The following is a 23,312-nucleotide window of genomic DNA, read 5'->3' as shown; positions in this document are numbered from 1 at the left end:
GTCCTGGGGCCCTTCCACTAGCACTAGAAATTATAGCACAAATAACTTCATCAATAGAGATTTTAAGTGGGATTCAATGCCAACTGCAGTTGCGATCAGTCCCCATTTCTCTACCCACGTTTATAGTATCATTAAAATGTTGGAAAATGCTCCATACATGCATCGCAGGTTACAAAGGAGTTCAATTCTGTGATCTTATAAGATTTCAAAAAGGGGCATTAATCGTATTCCAAAACAGCTGACTGTCCCTTGTCCTGGAACCTTGTCTCAAATGGACCGTGTCTCTACTTTTAAAGATCGTTTCCCCCTCGGCAATTGCCTGCTTATAATTATTTTGGAGAGTCTTGATTAGCAAGGTATCTCTAGGTGGGCATCCAAAGGTTAGAATTAAGATAAAATACTGTGACAGGGGTTTATTCAATCTGTCACAGGTGAATCAGCGCCTGATTCATCGGTGTCGCGAGGACCAAGATGCCACCTCAAGTTTTATGGCCAGGTCAAGGAGTAATTTATTACCTATAATTGCGGGTAAACACACTGACCAGTGGACCCAAAACTTTGAAGTGACAAATCCCTCCATCCACTGGTTTTGTATCTTCAGTATCTTGTTGCGTTTGGGGAGAACTTACTCCACTTTCCTATTTTGTCTGTCCTGAAGAAACCTGCTACACCTCTACAGAGGATATAAGGCTGAAACATGTCGACCTGCACTGTCCTGCAACAGGTTGAATAAACCCCTGTTGCAGTATTCTATCTTATTTCTAAACTTTGGACGCCCCATAAAACATTTTTGGGTGTTCTTCAGCATTAATTTTAGCTCACACACATTTCCTCTTCTTGCTCCCTACATCACACCTTGCTCCTCTGCAGGTTTTAGTATACCTCTTTTCTCACAAAACATCCCTGAGCTCCTCCCTCTCAGAGACCAGGTTCATAATGCGAAGAGGTATCCCTATGATGAAGCATGCCACCTTCGGGTGGGTGAGGGAAACTGTCCTGTAAAAGGGACACTCCAGCACTCTCTCCAATATCAGACCCAGAGGTCTATTTTGTGCTTTAATTTTATGGTAGAGGGTAGTTGTCCCCTGCAGGTCTTTAGACCTCCTCAGAAACTCTTTTTGTGTTATTTTATGAATGTTTTTTTGCCAGTGCTACTCGTTATGTATTGCTCCAAGGACTGAGTGTGCTGATAGTGCTCACCTTCTTAACTCCAACCTTACTCTTTTGCCTATGCTTAGTGATGAATCCAACCGCTTTATCTTAGGGGGTGTCTTGAAATAGGCATTTAAGTATGGATATGGGCACCACACATTCCGATACCAATATTTATCAATCAGATCCAGCAATCCTGAGTTCTGAGAAGTCTGCTGATGACTCAGGGTTTGGTTATTGATGAGACTTATAGGACAGCCATCAGCATTTACATCTTGGCTACTGCCCTGCGATGTTCTATTAAAATGATGTGCAGCAACAAATTATTTTTAAATTAAAAAATACTATTGCAATCATATGACTGAAACGGTTAGATGGCAGCATGTTTTCTTTTATTTTCTTCTTTTATATTTTTGTGACATATGCTTGCAATAAAAAAGAAAATTAAACAATTTACCAGCTTGCCATGGCCAGATTTATTTCATTTGTCTGGCTTAGCTTATATTATATCTATTTGCCATGAGTATTTTCACATGTGTCACAAGTCTCCCTCACACGATGTGACTAGGTAGATGAACCAGTTGCCTAGAGGATGCTAAAAGATAAATCTCTGAATTCAGGCCTTCCAGCATAATGATATGTAGGATTGTACATAACTTGGCATAGATATTCAAAAATAACTCATTGTAACATGTATAGGTATTAGACCAATTGGTTCAGGATTTGTGATTAAATGATTAGGGAATATCCCAGGACACCGCCGGCTTAAAAAATTGATGAACATCTTTGGGGACTATATGGTTTCTAGGAAAATGAAAATCAACAAGGCAAAGACTTCTTCAATGGTATGTGGGAAAGTGCAGCAACGTAAGACCTTTTATATTGAGTGAGCCCTATTTGTTAATGTTAACTCCTTCTCTTGGGGTCTTATTCACGAGCAGTGGATCCTGGTCCCAGCATGTTTCAAGCACACAGATGAAATTGAGCAGAGTTTGCGAGGGAGTGTTCATGTTTTCCCATAAGATTGGCAGTCACCCAATTAAGACAATGCTTGAAATTTATAAGGCAAGGGGCATCACAACCGCATTTTATGTGGGAGGCCTGTGGGGCTATGCTCCCAGTCAAATATTACAGGTGGAAAAGTCCCTCATCCTCAAACATTTGTTTGTCTGTTGTGCCCACCCATCTTTTATATTACATGATGAGGCTGGGTTACATTTCTTGGAGGCCACACTAGCTTTAAAACCCTTTTACTTGGGCACTCTATATGATCGAAAACAGAAAAAACTTAAGTCAATTAAATCCGACTGTTTAGCTCTAGACCACGTGTTGAAAATACCCTGGCTGTCCTATATAAATGGGCTCTATACATCATTATCCCAAATTGCAAGGCTTTTGTAGATTCAATTCTGAGCCAGTCCCTCCTGATTGGGGACTGAAAGACTGCTCTGAGGAAAATGGTTACCAAAATCATATGTTTAGCTCTGCTGTTTGACTTACTCATTCTGACCAACCCAGCTATTGGTTCCTCATTGGAAAAAAATGGTATTAAGAGCACCTTCCTGAATTACAGTAGGGAGTGTAGAACGCTTGAAGAATACAAGAAACATACTGTAGCTTTATATGGAACAAATGAGCTGTTGGAGGGATGTCAGCATTATCTGACTTGAGGGACTAACACCCAACATCGTTTTGTGTTAACCAGATTACAATAGGGCATTGTCCACCATTTGGTCGCCTTTTCTGAAATGAAAAAGTATCCATCAGTCACTAACTACACCTTGTCCTTGCGATGGTGGTTCAGCCCAACGCATACAGCACTTTATGCTACTTTATCGTCTTTAAGAAGATATTATCTAAAAGCACTTCCCCTTGAAAGTAATATCAGGGATTGCAGGTGGGCTTGAAATTCTTTTAACCCTTTGGTCTGTACTAGAATTGGACTTTATATTTGGGCTGCCATACATCTCAGGAAAAGTATAGTATCATAACATATATAATGTGGGGTTTTCAAGCTGGTTTTTATCTTATTTTAATATATTACTATGTATTTATGAGCTTTTATGATTATGCTTTTTTCTATGTACTTTTATGGCCTTTTGTTTCTGAGCCAAATAAAGTTTTAAATCGAATCGATTAAGGTATTTTTTGCGTTCATCCTCTATTCATTTTGTTCGCTGCGTTACTAATAATGAGGGTAATAATTCTAATCACATGAGTGAGAATAACTTGTAATAAATATGACTCTGCCATAAATATTGATAATTGTGTGAATATTGATTTCGGGGTTCGGGGCGGGGCTCCACACTTTTGGCTGCACATCTCATTTGTCTGTTTCTGCGAAACATTTGCAGTTTCCTTTTTTAGGGGCTGAGGAAATTTATCCATGTTTGGCTAATAATGCCCTCGGATAAAACAAAACACAAAAGACAGAACGTTACAGAGAAATTGCACTGTAGCCTGAGGCCAAGACCTATGCTGTTCAGTATATAACTTATAGAGTGGTGCTACACAAGTAGGTCTATACCATGGGGTTGGTATGTTAGGACTGGCATAACCCTTATCAGGCATTAATGCTCCTCCACTGAGGGCAAAATGTTCTGATTAAACATGGAGAGGTAAAAATGTAAAACTGAAGAACTGGGGCAATTGATACAAACCAGGCATTGTATATCCACTCAATTATCTTCCACCGAGCTGCCAACGTTTCTGAGTTCTAGTATACATCTAAAGTAACCCTGGGCGTAGTTTGCGTAGTAGTGCTACGTGTAGCTACGCGAAGTGCACTTCGCACTAGTTGAGCTACGTGAAGCTACACGAACTGTGTAGTGCACTGTGCAAAATGCAGTTCGCACTGATTGCACAGTGCCGGATGCTTGTCGGCACTGTGCAATCAGTGCAAACCGCATCATGCACAGTGCAAGCGGTCATTTTCTGCTGCTCGAGTATATTTCTACTCGAGCGGCAGCTTTCTCAACGCGGACTGGTAGTTTCTCATCACGAGCAGTCGTGAGCATACGCAACCACTCGCAATGAGAAACCTGACCTCCCCGCATTGAGAATCTCGCCGGGAGGTTTAATTTCCACGCTCGCGATCGGCAACTTGATGTTGCTGATTGCGAACGAGGAAAAAGTCTCTCCAGGATGCCATTTTTCCCACTCGCGGTCGCCAACTTGACGTTGAGGACCGCGAGCAAGCAAAAAATGACCGCTACGCGTGTTTGCACTGTGCTAAGTGCAATTTGCGTAGTGCGAAGTAGCGCAAATTTCGCAAACTATGCGAGCGTAGCGTAGTACTTTGCCCAGGGTTACTCTAAAGCCCTGTTCCCAAAGAGAGAGTGGAACAACATGTTTGGCATTAGCCAAGCCAAGTCCCCCACGTGCTTATCCATATGGATGTTGAGTCGGTTATTCCCATGTTTTTATGAATGAGCAATGCATTATTGTAATCGTGTGTGTGTGTGTGTGCGCGCTTTTGTGTGCACATGCGGGCGTGTGTGTGTTTCTCAAGCATAGCAATAACCTGTAAGCACGCGCTAGGAAGTAAAATAAACAGTGGGAGCACATAAAAACTCTCCATAGGGCTGGTTTTATGAATTAATTAACTATGCAAATGGGGTGACAAAGCTGCCACATCCAATGACTCTCTGAATGCCATAATCCAAACTTTCTCTGAAAAGGTCATGAATCATCCTTAATGGATGCAGTAACTGACATATTCATGGCTTCAGAATCAGATATTATCGACGCCCCTTTCCAAGTTCGCAGCACTAAGGTTATCTGGAGGACTTCGGAAGAATTGTTTTGATGGGGATGAGCATCTCTGCAAGTTGATCTGCATCTGAGGAATAAATAAACAGCAGTATAACATTTAGTGCACGTGCAACGGAAAAGTATATGTATTCGATCGCAGGAAGAGTTTCAAAAGAGACTCCTTGAAAATAATATGGGCCTTCTGTCCTGCAAGCCGGAAATCGCAGTCTCTGTGAACAAACCAAAAAGGTAATGTCTGCATTTTTAGCTAGATGCTTTCCATTGACTTCAAATGACATTGGCCTTCTGCAGTTCAAGTGTCAATCTTTGTTTTATGTGAAAATACTGTCTCAGCAGGTTACAGGAATCAAGCTTCCTTTTCAATTGCTTGAGGCATTACAGAGAGGTGAATATGTTTTCAAGAAACTCTCTTGTAAGGAGGAATTACTAAATAATATTCTGAGCAGAATATTGATAAATGTATTTTTTAGTTTTTATTCGTGCAGATGAGGAGTGTGAAATGGACGACTGCACGAAAACTGTCTGCCTGTATGAAACCCTAAAATGTATTTTTTTGTTTTTGTTTACCTTGATATGACCTCCCCTGAAAGCTAAAGAGTATGGGTCTCTCTTAGAGCCTCATTTTTAGGAAGGTGGACACTGGGTGCAGATTTAATCATTGGGTTACGTTGCACCTTGTGAAGTTAAGATGTCTTGCATATCTCTACAAGGAAGCCTTATGAATACCACTGAGCGCCATTTCAAGTGCTGTGCGCGGGAAAAAAAGTTTTGTCTACTGTTTGTGATTGAGCATTTGTCTTCCAGCTCCTGCATTAGTGGAACTTACTCCAATTACTTCCACGTAGTTAAAAATCCGCCAAGGCCTAGATTCCAATACTTTTTGCACTCAGCCATTTTATTTCCACTTTTTGTAGATGACTAAAGTTCCTCATGAGTTTATCATGCAAACTATTGGACGGGGATCTACAGCTCAGTCACTGGGTGACTACAATGGAACAACTTCTATTTATTGGCAGAAATTCAGTATATATGCATATTATGCGTTTTAAAGCAGCTTTTTCTGGGCTTCCTTCTTCTCTTTTCTCATCTTTTTTTTGTTTATTGCATATTTAAATAGCACGAACTCGACCCAAACGTATTGGAGCGCTTTACACGAGCACCGTATTTACATTACACATTCATGCACGGGGAGATTAAGTGATTTACCCAGAATCGCATGATGTGGACGTGACCCCGAGGCTCGAACCCTGGTTTCCAGTACAAAAGTCGTCAGTCTAGCAGAGGAACCACATCCCCTCCCCATATCCTCATCCATTACAGACTGAGGGTATCATTTATGAAAAGTGTTGCATTGCTGCGTGAAAGAAGTAATGCAACACTTTTCGCAAGGAATGACAGATACGTCAGGAATCCTGACGCATCTGTTGGCGCAAAACCCACACATTGCTGGAGTTGAGTCCTAAGCATGATGCAACTCCAACACTGCATGGGGAAGCTTATTCCCATTGCACTGCATCACCCTTATACCTGCTGTGAGGCAGGCGTAAGGTTTGACACAGCAGCGTAGTAGAAGTGGCGCTGTGAAATCTGATAGATTTCACTGCACCACTTCTGCGAGGCTTTTTCACATGGGAACGCCCACCCTGCTTACAATATACCAGACCATTATACCAGATGTATACTGTAGCACAGGCATTTACAAACTGATGCATTTGCTTAGATACGTCACTTCGTAAATACGGCGCAACTTGGCGCATTATTTACGCCACTGCTGTGTCACAAAAAGTAACGCAGCAGCGGCATAAAAGTGTTGCAAGCTTTATAAATAAGGCCCTGCGGACCCAATTCACAAAGGGCCTCCGCATCTGTAGCGGAGGCCCCACTACTGTGGCGGGAGCCCCGAACTTGTGTCGGGACCTCCATACTGCAATTGCCCATTGCGGCGGTCCCACCACTAGTGTGGGGCGTCTGCCTCGAGAGATGAGACCCTTTGTGAGTTGTCCTCTGAATGTTTGTGGCCTGAAGGATTCTTTATTTGGTTTTACCTTATAACTGCTGTTCAGTGACATCATCAAGGGTGAGTATTATCTGAATGTTTTCTTTGAAATGACTAATGCAAGGCAATCAGCTAGTCTAACTGCCTTTGAAAATTAACTGTAGTTGCCTTGAAATGGAATGAAGAAACCATCCAGCTGCATTGCAGCTGTCTGGTAAAAAAGATTCCTGTTGCAACAAGCTTCCTTTGTTCTTGGACTCCTCTCTAGGATAAAGAATTTAGAGGCACGTGACTTGACCACACCGAGATTTCCATCACACCAGTTCTTTCTGAGTGAGGTATTGTACAATTTTGTGTGTACTCTGGCCCCTTAAGATTCTAACACCTACTCTGGTGTTTTGTTGACCTCCTTTTAAATTGTGGCATGTCGGAAAACAGGTTTCATTGTGACCACATTGTAATTCAAGTTGCTGTGCAGAAATATGACATGTGTTCACAAAAGATATGTGTTTTAGTTTCTGAAAATTGTGCAAACTGAGTATTGGTTAATACAGCAACTCCATTCAGCCTTCCTAAAAATGTAGTACGATAATTGTATCAACCGAAGTGCTATAAACATTTGGATACTACCCCATGTGCAATCCTTTTCTTGGTCATTAGAATTCACCTCTGCACCATCTCATAGGTATGAAGACTCTATCACTCCCTATAATATTAAGGTCTTTGCTAACTAGTTCTTTTAGTGAACTGAGGATATATTTTACAAATGGCCCTCTTTGCAGGGTTATCCCACAACCTTTTGCTTCTTCCTCCTATTTTATACTGACCTGTGTTTGTTGGCTATAGGACTCTGGGCACTTTACCACTGGTGATCAGTGCTAAAGTGCATATGCTCTCTGTGTAAATTGTTATTGTGATTGGTTCTACCTGGCTGACATATTTGTTTTACCAGTAGGTCCCTAGTAAAGTGCACTGAGTGCGCCAGGGCTTGTAGATCAAATGCTACCAGTGGGTTTGCAACACTGATTGTGCCACCCACATGAGTAGCCCTGAAAAGATTTCTCCGGCCTGCCACCGCGGTGCCTCCGCGCAGTTTGTAAACTGCCATGTCAACCCACTTGCCAGACCCAACCTTCCCTTTTCTCACTTACAGGGCACCCCTATGGTTTGCCCAAGGTACCCCCCTGGGCAGGGTGCAGTGTATGTGAAAGGTAGGACATGTACTGGTGTGTGTAACATGTCCTGATAGGGAAATACTGCCAATTTTGCTTTTCACTATTGAAAGGCTATCTTGCCCCATAAGCAGAATGGGAAATGCTCTGTAACATTTTACAAGCATATCTTCCCATAGGGATAAGATGAAAAAATTGAGTTTGGTATCCCTGAACTCAGAATTTGATGACACATCTTTTAGTAAAGATGTTTTTTAAATTCTGTGTTTCAAAAAACCACTTTTAGAAAGTGGTTATTTTCTTGTTCAACCATCCCGTGTGCCTCTGCCTGCTTGTGGATTGACTCTCTGGTTTCAGTGTGATAGAGACAGAGGATGTGCATTCCCTGTAGACAGCCTCTGGGGCGGTTGAGGTATGCCTGGCCCTTCCAGAATGACTCAGCCCTAAGCAGAATAGACCCTGACTGCAAATAGAGTGGTGGGAGGAGATTTACCTTGCACCTGAATGGAGACTGTCTCCCTTGCACAATGATGTCTCCACTTCCTGTGGTCATGCTGCACCAGTGAAGGCAGACCTGGTTTGAACTGGGCTTAGAGCCCCCTGCACAAAGAGAGCAAAGACATTTTGGGGTATAAGTATCAGACCCAAAACCCCAGACTTTAGATCATCCCTGGAATTCAAGAGGACCCTTTGCCAAGGAGGAGAGCTGGAGAGACTGAGAAGAAGCACTGCCCCATTGCTGTGTGCTGTGTGGAGTTGGCCTGCAGTTGCTTTGTCTGCCAAGAAAAGGAGAAGGACTTTGCTGAGTGCTGTGTCCCCTGCTTGAAGGAGATGTCCATGGGCTTGTGTGTGCTTGCCTCCTATTAAGAAATCTCAGGGACACAAAAGCCTTCCTAAAAATATGATGGTGCTGCTGGACTCTGCCATCCGTGAGTCCTACCCTTTCCTGAGGTGTCTCCTTCCAGGTACAGGGCTTCAGAGGTGGGTTTTGCAGCTAATCTCTGCCAGAACCAGCGCAAAGCATCGCAAAGCCGTGTAAAGTCTCATGGAACTGACCCTGGACAACGCAACGCCTTGCCGAGTCTCGCCGGGCGACTTGAAGTCCCGCCCCGCAGCTCCCAGCACCGACGCCGGACGGCGCGATGCCTCACAGAGCGACACATCACTTCCGGTGTGTCACGCATCCTACCTGTGTTTTTCCACACATCACCCGCAGACCAGAATCATCTTGGATTTCAACGCCTCACTTCCCCCTACTGACCAAACACAACGCATCACTTCTACTGGGTGAAGCAGAACTGTTGCATTGCCTCCCCAAGGTCTCAGAAACTGAGGCATCGCTGTGTTTTCCAATGCTTCATTTCTCTCCTGCTGTTTGGCCTTGTGAATTTTGACGCATCTTCAGGTACTTTCTGTAAAGGTCACCCATCCATAGTTTTTTATGGTACAAGTTCTTGAAATCTTTTGAAAGTCATATATTTTTAACTGTGTATGTTGGATTTTTGTTGTTTTCGTCTTGTTTAATTTAAATAAAGATATTTTATTTTTCTAAACTGGTGTGGTGTCCATTTGTGGTGTTTTCACTGTGTTACTGTGAGTGTTGGTACAAATACTTTACACATTGCCTTTGGGGTAAGACTGTCTGCTCGTGCCAAGCTACCAAGGGGTGAGATGGGGTTATCTAAAGTGTGTATCCCCCTTACCCTGACTAGAAGCAAGGGTCCCTATTTGGACAAAGGTACCTACCTCTGCCAACTAGAGACCCCCATTTCTAACATATATTTACCAAGATTTTGTGCCATGTTTGCATCACAGAAGTGATGCAAATCGATGCAAAATCTTTTTTCTCAATTTATTTTCTAGCACAAAACTTGTTTTGCACTGGAAATTCACGTGAAAGTAAAGCATAGTTAGCGTCAAGGTAGGCATTACAAGCGTGGAGCATGGCAACCATCAATGGTTCTTGACTCAAAACCCTATCTAATGAAAAAGTATACAGAGTTTGTGTAAAAAAAAATAACGCCCTTTTCAAATAGGTGCCATCAACGAGAAATGCTTTTATTAATTCTTTCTTTTCCAACTTTGCATGTGTGCTGCACTGTGGGGCACAAATACAAGGTGGGAAAAGTTTTAAAGTTAGTCTATCAGTATGTTGTACTCAAAAGGAATCCTTCCAGTTCAAAATCCATGCTAGACTCACGCAGACACCGTTGCACTATAGTGCAAAGGTTTGTGTTTGGCTCTCAGCTGCCTGATCGTGCGCCTACACCAAGGAGAGGGGAGGAGAGTGCCCCATCTCTGTAGATTGATAGCGTGCTCTCCTACTCTCTCTTATTTGTGCAGGGCAGCATTTCTGGCCACTGCGCTGCATGATAATTTGGTTAATAGACCCCTGGGTGTACAATAATGGCTGAAAGTAAGACACCTACACAGACTCATGAAAACTGTGACTGTACCATTTGAGAAATGTACGACTGGATTGCAATACGTTTAGGCTGGTGCTATTTTATGTCATTGGTATATAAGGCAGAGATTGGTGCTAATATCTTTACCTATGTATGATGAAAGTGGATTTCAGGGGGTTATTGTGTGACATGAATGTTTGAGCATGTTTGTTATGTGCCATTTTGTTGTGATGATGATGTGCTTTGTTTTCTTGTGCTGGTGTAATTTTGTAATGCATGATGGTAATGTGATTTTCTGCTTTACTTTAGTAGTTTTGTTGACGTTTTGAATGTTTTGTTGTATTGTCCTCTGGTATGTTTCGTGTTAATATTCTGGTTTATGTAAGTTACTGCCTTATGTGCTGTTGTTTATTTTAAAGATATCAGCAAAGGATAATACATTTCCCGCTAAATGTACAACATGCAATTAATGCTCTATTATAAACTATCATTTACCATTTTTTATAGTACCAAATAGCGCTGTTCCAGATATTCAATTACTGAAGAATGTGACTGACGTCTGTCTTAAATTATCACTTCCATGACTGGATCGCAAATCATTTTTGTCTGGCAATATTTCATGTGCTTGGTGGTAAGTTAAGGCAGTCCTTGGGCAAACAGCTTTCACCACTGTATTATGAAAGAGGTTTTCTAGAGGTGGTCATGTAAGACTGGGATGCTTGTGCATATTTGTTGTTGTGACAGTGTTGTGTTCTGTTGTTTATTATGCTGTTTTGTTTATTTGCCACATTATTGCAATTTGATGATGTTTTTATTACAGCTTTTGTATTCAATTGTGTTTTGACTGTTTTGTTGTGATGCACCTTCTTATCTTTTAATTTTGTTAGTTATGTGGATTTGTGTAAGATATTGTATTAAGTTCTGTTGTTTACTTTAGATATGTTTACAAATGCTCCTACAGTACCACCAAAAAGCAGCATATGCTGCTAAATTTCATCTGACAACAACCATTTGCCACTGGCTAAAGTGATAAAATAGGGCATTACCAGCTCTTCAACTATTTATGATACCAGTAAATCCAAATGTGTGGCAAAGACCGTGGCATAATTTGCCCACTTTATCTAATATGACCCCAGTGCACACTTTATGTGAGGCAGCCCGTTTTAGCACAAAATCCTCTCCTCTGCATAGTTAGACGATCTGATTTTTTTATTTTGCGTATTCTCTCATCTTCAGATTTTCTTTTTGTGTGGTGCAGTGATGCAGGTATAGAGTTGCGCCCAACAACCCCTTACAACAATGAACAAGGCTTTGAAATGTCACACATCAGAAAACTGAAAACCTGGCAGCTCTGATCACATGATCAGCCAGTACTGATTGCAAAATCCAGGATTGATCTCCCTGCCATTTCTTTAGCTCTGAAGAAGGGATTGATCATTGCTTTTGTAAATGCTTGTTGAAGATATTGCTGGTTCAGTGTCTGAGATCTCACTGTATCTTCGAGATGCATTTAATTTTTCAATTAATTCTTGCACTTGATCTTCACATATGAGTTTGAGGTGTTTTGTTGAAGTGTGCAAAATGAGTGATTCTGATGAGGGAGAAGAGAGGGGAAAAGGCTAAGATAACTCTTAAAAGTGATTGCATATCTCCACCCTCTTCTGCTACATTCTGCTCTCAGGCGTGACTAAAGCCTGCTGTATTAACTAGTTCTGGACAACATGCCCTATAATAAGCCCACCAAGACTTCCAATTTGGGGGTAAGGAACCTTTAAGAATTAAGGTCAAGAAAGAATGAGAGCAATGTGTAATGGCAAATAACCATAGAGGTTCAGAAGCAGATATCTTTTGTGAGATGCTTTGCCTAATCATATTAACAGCTAATGAATATTGCACATGTAAAGCACATTACTTAATGAGATCCAGTTTTACATATTTGCCACAATTACAAAAAAAACTGTTCACACTTAACAGTTTTTTTTAATTATCACAGACACTGTGGATGGTAAAAAGGTAAAATTATTGTTAGACCTGACACCCTTGGGTGGTAGCCCGCCAAACCTTTTGCCTTCACTACTCCGACTTTGCTGAATTAGTTTTAAATGGCTTTAGGACTCTGCATACTTTACCCTTGCTAAATTGTGTTGAAGCGCTTCTGCTCTCCCCCTAAAACCTCATACAATTGGCCTATACATAACTGGCACATTTAATTTACTTGGAAGTCCTTGGCAAATGGTACTACATGGATGCAGTGCCTGTAAGGTAACTGCTACTAGTGTGGCTGCAGCACTCATTGTGCCACCCACTGAGGCACACGTCGAAAACATGTCTCATACCTGCCACTGTAACCTGTACTGCTGTTTTAAACTTCCATTTTGGCCTGGCAAAAATAAGCTTTTATCTGGCCTATACCTTGCTTTCTAATAAATATAAGTAACCCCTAAGGTAAGCACTAAAGGCTCACATAGCAGGGTGCATTGTATTCAAAAGGTAGGACCCTCAAGTTTAATTTTTACATTACCTGGTAGTGAAAAACTGCTAACGTTGTTCTTCATTCTAGCAAGGCCTATCCCTTCCATAGGATATCATAGGGTTGCCTTCTTACACTTAGCAAGTGATAACGCAAGTTTGGGAACAGATAGAAAAATTATATTTGCACTCAAATGATTTGTAATTTCAAATCCTCTTTAATGGTAAAGTCGGATTTTAAGTCACAATCCTCAAAATGACATTTTTAGAAAGTTGCCATTTTTTTCCCAATCATTTGGTGCCCTTCTGCCTGTTCCTTGGTCACATGACTGAATAGTTTGGCAGTTGGCCTTAATGTATTTCTCCCAGACAGTGAGACAAAGGGGGACTAGGTGTTGACAGAATGAGTCATCCTGCCCGGGTGGTTGAGGCAGAGCTTTTACCTGTCCCACTTACATTTCAAAGGGCTGCCTCCAGCACACACACTAGGGAACCTGACATCAGTCTTTTGTAACCCCTTGTTAGGGGAATAGAAGAATGTTCTAGAACCAGATGTGGGGGTGATGTAGGAAGGCCCAACCACTTCAAAGGCTGGCACCAGATATAAATATTGGTCCTCCTGAGCCACTCATCAGATCACGTCTGGACCTGTAGAAGATTCAGAAAGAGAACTACACTGCTGCCCTGCTTTTGGAAGGACAGCCCTGCTGCCTGAGGAACAAAGCATGGACTTGCTCCTTGAACCCAGGACCATCAGAGTATCTCCAGGGACATAACAAGCTCCAGAGATATGTCCTGCATCTGCCCAGCTGACCAGAACTGCCAGTGAACCTGCCTGAACCTTGCTGGCCTGTGCTAGAGTGAGTCCCTGATCCTTAAAAGGTACCGCTCAGCTCCTGGACTCTTGGCTGACATCAGAGTGAACTGCTCTCTAAAGAAGGGTCAAATTCTGAAATGTTGGACACTTTGAAACTGCAAACTGCACTGTTCATGCTTACACTCGGCTGTCCACACAGCCCAAAGACGCGAAGCTCCAGAGAACCCAACTCTTCACAATATAGTGACCACCAGCGAACTTCGTCATCGCGAAATCTGCACTTTGCACTACAGCAGCAACAGCCCACAGTAACCACCAACAAGAAGCTGCTGCAGCGAGCAAACGTGGCAGACGACCGGACCTTCGTACTACATCGATAACTGTCTATGATGCCAGGTCCGCTCCTCATGTGGCCTCCTCCACCGTGAACTGGACTCTTTACCCCAGACTTTGAGAAGATAATTCTTTAAGCAATACTAACCTACTCTCTCTATCAGGCCCATGCTCCATCGTGGTCAGCCTAAACTTATGACTTTCCAACAGTCTAGCATGACCATATGACCACAAATGGCATTTTGTGCTTTTAGGTGCTATACTTACAGTGAGAAGTTCTGTTGTTGGTTGACTGGTGTGTGAGCCCTTTTCAAGCAACAGCCACTTCCCCTTGCAGGGTGAACCACAAAAAGTCACAAAATTAATCTGTGCCCAATCATGGGTAGCTTGACAGAAAAAGCAGTCAGGCTTAACTTAGAGTCAATGTGTAAATGTTGGACTTGGCCCTGTTTGCAGGGTTATCTCCAAACTTTTTGCTTCTTCCTCCTATTTTTTCCTGACCTGTGTTTGTTGGTTTTAGGACTCTGGGCACTTTACCACTGCTAATCAGTGCTAAAGTGCATATGCTCCTTGTGTAAATTGTTATAATGATTGGTTCTTCCTGATTGGCATATTTGATTTACTAGTCCGTCCCTAGTAAAGTGCATTGAGTGTGCCAAGGCTGGTAAATCAAATACTACTAGTGGGCCTGCAGCACTGATTGTGCCACCCACATGAGTAGTTCTGAAATGGTAACTCAGACCTACCACTGCCGTGTCTGTGTGCAGGTTTTAACTGCCATGTCGACTTGGCAAGTGCACCCACTTGCCAGGCCCTAACCTTCCCTTTTCTTACATGTCAGTCACCCCTAAGGTAGGCCAAGGTACCCCTGAGGTCAGGGTGCAGTGTATGTGAAAGGTAGGATATGTACTGGTGTGTGTGACGTGTCCTGATAGGGAAATACAGCCAATTTAGTTTTTCACTATTGAAAGGCTATTTTGCCGCATAGGACAGAATGGGGAATGCTTTGTAGCATCTTAAAAGCATATTTTCCCATGGGGATAAGATGGAAAAATAAAGTTTAGGCTCTCTGAACTCAGAATTTAATAACACATCATTTACTAAAGATGGTTTTTAAATTGAGTATTTGAAAATGTCACTTTTAGAAAGTAGGCTTTTTCTTGTTTAACCATTCTGTGTGCCTCTGCCTGTCTGTGTATTGACTGTCTGGTTTTGGAGTGACAGGGGCTGGGGAGGTGCATTCTCTCAGACAGCCACCAAGAGGTTGATGTGTGTCCTGCCTTTCCTGAATGAGTCAGGGCTGGGCTGAATAGACCTGGGCTGCATTTAGAGTAGGGGGAGAATTTCTCACTAGCACCTGAATAGCCCCGGTCTGCATTTAGAGTGGTGGGAGGAGATTTTCCTTGCACCTGAGTAGGGTATGTCTGCCTTACTCAATGCTATTTCCACCTCCTGCCAGGCAGCTGCACCTGAGAGGACCGAACTGGTTTGGACTGGGCTCAGAGACCCTTATACAAAGAGAACAAAGACATTTTGGGGTATAAGTATTAGACCTAAAACCCCTGAACTTTAGACTACTTCTGGAATCAAGAGGAACCTTTGCTGAGGAGAAGAGCTGAAAAAACTCTGTGCTGTGTGCCTGGGGTTGGCCTGCAGTTACTGTTTCTGCCAAAGAAAGGAGAAGGACTTTGCTGTGTGTTGTGTCCTCTGCTTGAGGAAAGTCTCCAAGGGCTTGAGTAGAGCTTGTCTCTGGTTTTGAAGTCTCAGGAACACAAAGACTTCACCCCCAGCTCCTCTGAAGTTCCTTGCTGGGAGTCCTGACCTGCCAGGAGTGCTGGTGACTGTGTGAGGCCTCTGGAGGTTGGTTCTGCTGCTGGGAGCTGGAAAGCAACTCATCACCAAGGAAATCGACACATCGCTCTTCTTGCAATAGTTTTTCAGACGCAATGGCGTGGTGCAAGAAGAATCTCCCCACACCCTTGCGCCGCTGCTGAGACTGACGCAGCACCTGTTGCCACTGCAAGAATCGACGCATCGAGGGATCACGGCGGAAATGGTGGATGCAGTGCCGCTCGCCGCCGCTGCTTCCTTCACCGACGCAACCCGGATTTCCACGCATCATCCCTGTCTGGGAAGTTTTCCCTGATGCATCACCCGCGGATCGACGCATCGCTTCCCCCTACAGACTGTACTCAACGCACCACACCCCTGTGTCCAGCGGCACTGTCGCATCGCATCCAATAAGGTCTCAGGAATCAACGCATCACTTGTTTTTTGATGCTTGCCATCGCTGCAGCTGTTTGTCGCAACAACAGATACTTTGCAAGAAATCACGCATCTATAGTTTTCTATGGACTCAGTTGCTAAAACCTTTTGTAAGTCATTTTCCTTAATACTTGTATGTTGGAATTTTGTAGTTTTGGTCTTGTTAAGTTTAGAAAAAGATACTGTATTTTTCTAAACCGGTGCGGTGTCCATTTGTGGCATTATCACTGTGTTACTGTGAGTTTTGGTACAAATACTTTACACAGTGTCTTTGGGATAAGCCTGTCTGCTCATGCCAAGCTACCAAGGGGGTGAGCAGGGGTTATCTAGAATGTGTTTCCCCTTACCCTGACTAGAAGCAAGGGTCCCTATTTGGACAAAGGTACCTACTTCTGCCAACTAGAGACCGCCATTTCTAACAGTAAAGTGTTCATACTGCACACAAACAGTAACAGACTGAAATCACAATGCAATAAAACTCAAACCAATTTAGTAAAATTGAGTACATTTTAATAAAGTATTTGACACCAAAACAACAAAAATGCAATCAGTAGAACCAGTCATGAATTTTTTTAATTTATTAGAGAACACTAGTGCCTAAAAGGTCGAAGCACAAACCACGGATATCTGGTCATGTGTAACTGGGTCAAAGTCAAAAAAGGTGGTTGACGGGAGCACGCTTCGGTGCACAAATTGGATTGGGCCCGGTCAGCGATTACCTTCAGACTTAGAAGAAATTTACAGAAAAAAGCATTCAGAGAAGGCATTGTTCAGCAGGGCAAGGCTGCAGGAAGTGTCCAAAGAGGAAAGGTCATCGTCGGATGGCCTTGGGTTGGAACTGCAGTGAAGATTTCTATGTTTGGACTTAGTCTCTGAAATGGAAGTCAAAAATCCCCAGCGAGACGAGGCAGAGGGCTGTAGCCAAAGACAGTTTTACAATACCCCTTTGGCAAAGGACCGCTGAAACAGATTTGTTGCTGTGGAGACAAACGTAGCGGGAGAAGTCACAAAGTCAATCCGACTGGTGATGCAACTCGGGCGAATAGACAAGCAGATTGGTCCTGGTCTCCTCCTGGTTCTCAGAAATATTTTGAGCCTAAGTCCCCACTTTTTAATTTTGGATATCTGGCCACCTTCAGCACCACTTCTAAGGATCCACAACGTGTGAGTTATCACTTGGAGGATCTGGACTCACTCAGGCTGGGTCAAGGTGAAGGGAGATTTTGTGTCCTTAAGGATCAGATAAGCAGGACAGCAAACTAGCCCTTTGGAGTCACTTTGGTGGTCCTGGGCTCCATCTTCAAGTCCAATGCTTCTTACCCAGGCAGGAGGGAAGCAGGGCAGAAATGCAGCAATCCTGCAAGGCAGCATAAGGTAAGCAGTTCAGCAGAGTGGCAGTCCTTTCAGCAGCACAGCAGTCCTTGCTCCTTGTAGAGTATCCATAGGTCCAGAAGTGTACCGAAGAGTTGATGTCTGAGGTCTCCCTTCTGTACCCTGTTGACCTCCTTCTGGAAGGTGGGAGATGCTTCTAGACAGTGGTTTTGAAGTGCTTGGAATTTCATGTCTCCTCTGCTACGGCTCTAATCTGGCTACAATGACAATGGGAAGGTGCTAGGTCCCTTGTGTGAGGGCAGAGCAAAAGGGCTGTGCTCTGCCCCATCAGTCTGCCAGTGGATGGTCCATCAAGGCACACCGAATTCCTCTGTTCTGTGACTGCTGGGATGAATCCACAAATTCAAACTGATGGTTAGACAGAGTCATGTGTCAATAGACAAGCTATAGGCATAAAAGGGCTCAAAGTAAAAATTTGACTTTACCAATCAATAGGGCTTTTCAATATAGTCCCAAAGACACAAAACATGATATAGCTACCTGCTCCCAATTTGAAATTACAGCTTATTAATTAAAATAAGGAATCCCCAATATTATCCTATAGAAGTGGTAGGCGTCACAGTAATGGAAAATTAATTAAGGAGTTTTTCACTACCCGTACAAGTAAAACTTAAAAGGACACTTCTAAACATGTATTTACACAGCACCGTGCCCTATGGGCTAAAGAGTGCCTACCTTAGGGATGACTTATATGATATGAAAGGGCAGTTTAAGGCTTGGTAAGGGGATTTTAATGGTGGGTAGACATGGCAGTTTAAATCAGCGTTCTGGCTGCAGTGGCAAGCCTGAAATATGTTTCAAAGTGCAACTAAAGCGGGTGGGGAAATAAGTGCTGTACGCCCCTTGATAGCATTTAATTTACAGGCCCTGGGTATACAGTGCACCACTCTACAAGGGAATTATAAGTAAACTGGGTTTAAACCAACGTAACCATGTTGGACAAACAGAGCACAAGCAGTTTAGCACTGATTAGCAGTGGTAAAGTGCACAAAGTCCTAAGGCCAACAAAAATGAGCAAAAAGTGGAGGGCAAAAGCCAAAATGTTTGGAGGTGACTAATCAATACTTTGATGGACTTCCCTGCTTAGGCAATAGAATGTGGACAATGGCCCTGTACTACAAAGGCATGTGTCAGTTCAACACCCTTCTGAATTTAGTTGGATCCCTCTTTCTACACTTCGCTGAGCCACTGAACTGACCCGTGTGGAACACGTCTGCTCACCTGTGGACCCCATCTGTGCAGCACCTAACTTGGTCACGGATGCATTCCAGTAGGCAGGCAATACCACCATGATCAGCAAAGTAATGTGGCCCATTCCACCCCTTGGATCAGACTTCTGCCCCCAACCCAAGAAAAACTCTGCACATAAGGTCAGCAACCAAGAAAGGTCACTGACAGCTGTCAGTGTTCAAAGCCATGTCCCAGTCCTCCCCGGGGATCTCTAAGGTTTCTCAGAGTGGGTGGGGGTGCAATTCCCAGGTGTTATGCACCCTTCCTCCACTCTCCTCCCCACCTGTCATGGGGTGGTGGACTGAGACTGGTCGGCCAGCGCAGTATCTGTACTCTGAGGCTGAACAGGAGTCAGGAGTGAGTCCTTCCTCCCCTTTTCCACTCCACCTGGGCCTCTTAACCCTCTGTTTGGGAGTGGCATGCCCAGATGTCTGAGGTTTCAGGTCACAGTGTGCTGCCAACCCTCCTAACTCCTCTCTCACAGGTGGCAACTCATTTCCCAGAAAAAAGTCAATGGGCATCTGGGAACTAACTCTGACCCTTCTCTGGGTCACCTCCCCCCAGCCAGGCATACCAGAGCCATGGGGCAGACAAGGATCTGACCGTGGGCCTGAGTTATCCTACACACCTGACTGGTGTACTGCTTCGGGGAAACCACCCTTTCCACTACCATGGTCGACTGGCCCCTGTATCACTCAGAGCAGTGACAGGGACCTCATTCACATTGCCCAGGTGGTAGTGATGACTCCCACCCGCAGTGATCACAAATCTATTCTCTGAGTTCACCCACAACTAAGGGAGATTAGGGCATGATCTACACCCTTCCCCTGAGGACTACCTACCCCTAAGGCCATATTGGACATCCCTACAGAGGTCCCACCAGTGGGTGGTTATTTAGGACAGAGAAGGCCCAACTGCTTCTGTTCCACCTGGGAACAATCAGAGTAGCGGGGTTAGAAATAGGGTGCCCTAGGCCACCAGAACCTTCCACCTTCTAAGAAGGGGCATGGGAACCCTTTCCTCCCCCTTTAACCTGAGACTTGTCTGTGTCTAACTTGACCTCCCCCTCACCCTCCTGGAGGGAACAAGAACCCCCCTTCTTGTGGTCACTCCCAGGTTTCTTATTCTATACTCTGGTCCTGATCCAGAGGTCCACCTCCTCAGCAAGCTTCCTGTGATCAGCAAGCTTTCAATCTACCAGATGTTTGGACAGCTCAGTAAAGCAGGTATTGAGCATGTGCTTCCTCAGAATACGGCTGCACAGCCCAAAAAAGTAATTGGCTTTGCTGCCCCTCACGCAGCTCTTCAGTGCCTTGCTCATGTAATTTACGGAGTCCTCCCAGGACTAGCTTGAGAGCCTGTCACTGTCCCTGAATGTCAGACAGTACTTCTCAGGGGTCAGCCCAAATATGGCAAAAAGAATTGCATTCTTGGGGACACACCTGGTCTGATGCTCTGCTTCTAGTATAGGAAGAGTGTCCCTCCTCACTGTGGAAATGATTTTCCACAGGCTGCCCCCAGTACTCCTCTGGGACTTTGTGTACCCTGAACATAACTTCATACCTAGCAAATCATTTGTCTATATCATCTCACACCACACAGATAGGCAGCACATCTTGTGACTTGCAGATTCTGACCTCTCAAGCAGACACTGTTGGTACCCTGCCACCATCACTATTGGGTCCTAAAGGTTGCCTTGCTATTAGCTCCAGCTCCCTCATGCTCCTTTCATGCAGTTTGAGTTACCTCTTCTACCTCCTGTCTTCCAACTCCACTTGTGGCAGTGCCCTGGAGGATATACTGCTCCTGGTTCCTTCTGGGGGCAGTTGAGCTCTCCCAGCAGTCCATAGTTCTGCTTATCATCCTCATTTAACTCAAAGTCCCTCTCATTTTCATCACCATCCTCTTCTCCTGAAACAAACTCCCACCTCCTCAAAGAATCTGAGAGTTATTTGGATATCCAGTTTGGTAGCCTCTTATCTGCTTTCAGCCCCCACTGTTTGAGGAGTTTCAGCAGCTCAGCCCTGCTGAGGGTGTTGAAATTGCACAGCTCCATCGCCATGGTGCATGAAGGCATGTTTTGGAAAAAAAGTGTTCTGGGAAGGTAAAGTTCAGTGTGGCAATGCTGCAGAAGGTGTCTGGTAACCTTGGGTCGGAGCTGTGGTGATGATTTCTTCATTTGGACTTAGGTGCCGATCACGATCCGGCAAAAACCGGGTACGAACCGTCGGACGGAGCATAATCTCCGTCCGACGCGTACCCGGTCGTCAATTTTTGCAAACAAGGAATTACGATTCGCACGGGTACACCAGTACCGTACGAATCGTAAAAAAGCCCGACCGACCAAAAAAAACCTACCAATGTGATCCGGAAAAGCGCCGACCTGACGTCGGGACGCTCGCAGCCAGCCATTCACGACCCAGGAATCACGATTCGCACCGACGTCACCCCGCACGGTGAATATTTTGCGGCAGCCAAAAACTGCCGGGAAATCAGGACGACGCGAACAAGGACCACCAGTACGCGACGGACAGACGACGACGCGAACAAGGAGGACCAGTACGCGACGGACACACAGGACCACGTGACCAAGGAGGACCCGTACGCGACAGGACGACGCGATCAAGGAGGACCCGTACGCGACAGGACGACGCGATCAAGGAGTACCAGTACGCGACGGACAGACATGGACCCGAACCTACGAGTCATCCCTGCCCTCATAGCAGTCCACCTCCTCTCCAGGTTACGACGCAGACGCCGCAGAAGGTCAGAATAACTAAGGGAGGGGGGAAAGTGGGGTGGGGTGGGGGTGGCAGGACCAGGGCAGGCCACAAAACAACCACATAAGTCACACACCACACATGGCCTGGACATACCTGACTCCCATGCCCTGGTCACCACGAGGGGGTGGGGGCGTGTCCTGATAAGCCAGCGACCGCCACAACGGAAGTCCGTCACCACGCGAACCGGCAACACAACCAGACAGGTACGTCCCGTACCCACGCCTGAAGAGCGTGGGTACGAGTCGGACCACGCCCACACACGTCACCCCATTAATGGCGGGACGGATCGCACCCACGTGGCACAGGCCTGGGTACGGGACGCACAAGCATCACATAGCGTGGGGACGGATATGTACGGACCCTACCCCCACCCCGTATGCAAGGAGCGCACCCCCCACCCCAACAGTGAAAGTACGACCTGTACCCCCACCCACGTATGCATGGAGCGTACCCCCACCCCAACAGTGTAAGTACGACCCGTACCCTCACCCGCGTATGCATGGAGCGTACCCCCCACCCCAACAGTGTAAGTACGACCCGTACCCTCACCCGCGTATGCAAGGAGCGTACCCCCCACCCCAACAGTGTAAGTATGACCCGTACCCCCACCCGCGTATGCATGGAGCGTACCCCCCAGCCCAACAGTGTAAGTACAACCCGTACCCCCACCCGCGTATGCATGGAGCGTACCCCCCACCCCAACAGTGTAAGTACGACCCGTACCCCCACCCGCGTATGCATGGAGCGTACCCCCCAGCCCAACAGTGTAAGTATGACCCGTACCCTCACCCGCGTATGCAAGGAGCGTACCCCCCAGCCCAACAGTGTAAGTACGACCCGTACCCCCACCCGCGTATGCATGGAGCGTACCCCCCAGCCCAACAGTGTAAGTACGACCCGTACCCCCACCCGCGTATGCATGGAGCGTACCCCCCAGCCCAACAGTGTAAGTACGACCCATACCCCCACCCGCGTATGCATGGAGCGTACCCCCCATGCCAACAGTGTAAGTACGACTCGAACCCTCACCTGCGTATGCATGGAGCGTACCCTCCATGCCAACAGTGTAAGTACGACTCGAACCCTCACCCGCGGATGTACGGACCGTACCCCCACCCCCACCAGTGTAAGTACGACTCCTACCCCCACCCGCGGACTCACGGACCATACCCCCACCCCAACAGTGTAAGTACGACCCGTACCCCCACCCGCGTATGCAAGGAGCGTACCCCCCAGCCCAACAGTGTAAGTACGACCCGTACCCTCACCCGCGTATGCAAGGAGCGTACCCCACACCCCAACAGTGTAAGTACGACCCGTACCCTCACCCGCGTATGCATGGAGCGTACCCCCACCACACCAGTGTAAGTAGACTCGTACCCTCACCTCGAATGCATTGAGCGTACCCCCACCGTGTATGTTCCAAGCGTACATATCCTGAAATCGGAGGTGTGTGTGCAGAGTCCACCCAGCAGTGCCCTGAGACAGGAGGGGTGGGTGCCTATCACTAACAGCAGTGCCCTG

The sequence above is a fragment of the Triturus cristatus genome, chromosome 6, assembly GCF_964204655.1.
Source record: "Triturus cristatus chromosome 6, aTriCri1.1, whole genome shotgun sequence".
Classification (NCBI taxonomy): domain Eukaryota; kingdom Metazoa; phylum Chordata; class Amphibia; order Caudata; family Salamandridae; genus Triturus; species Triturus cristatus.
This window is presented reverse-complemented; position numbering follows the sequence as displayed.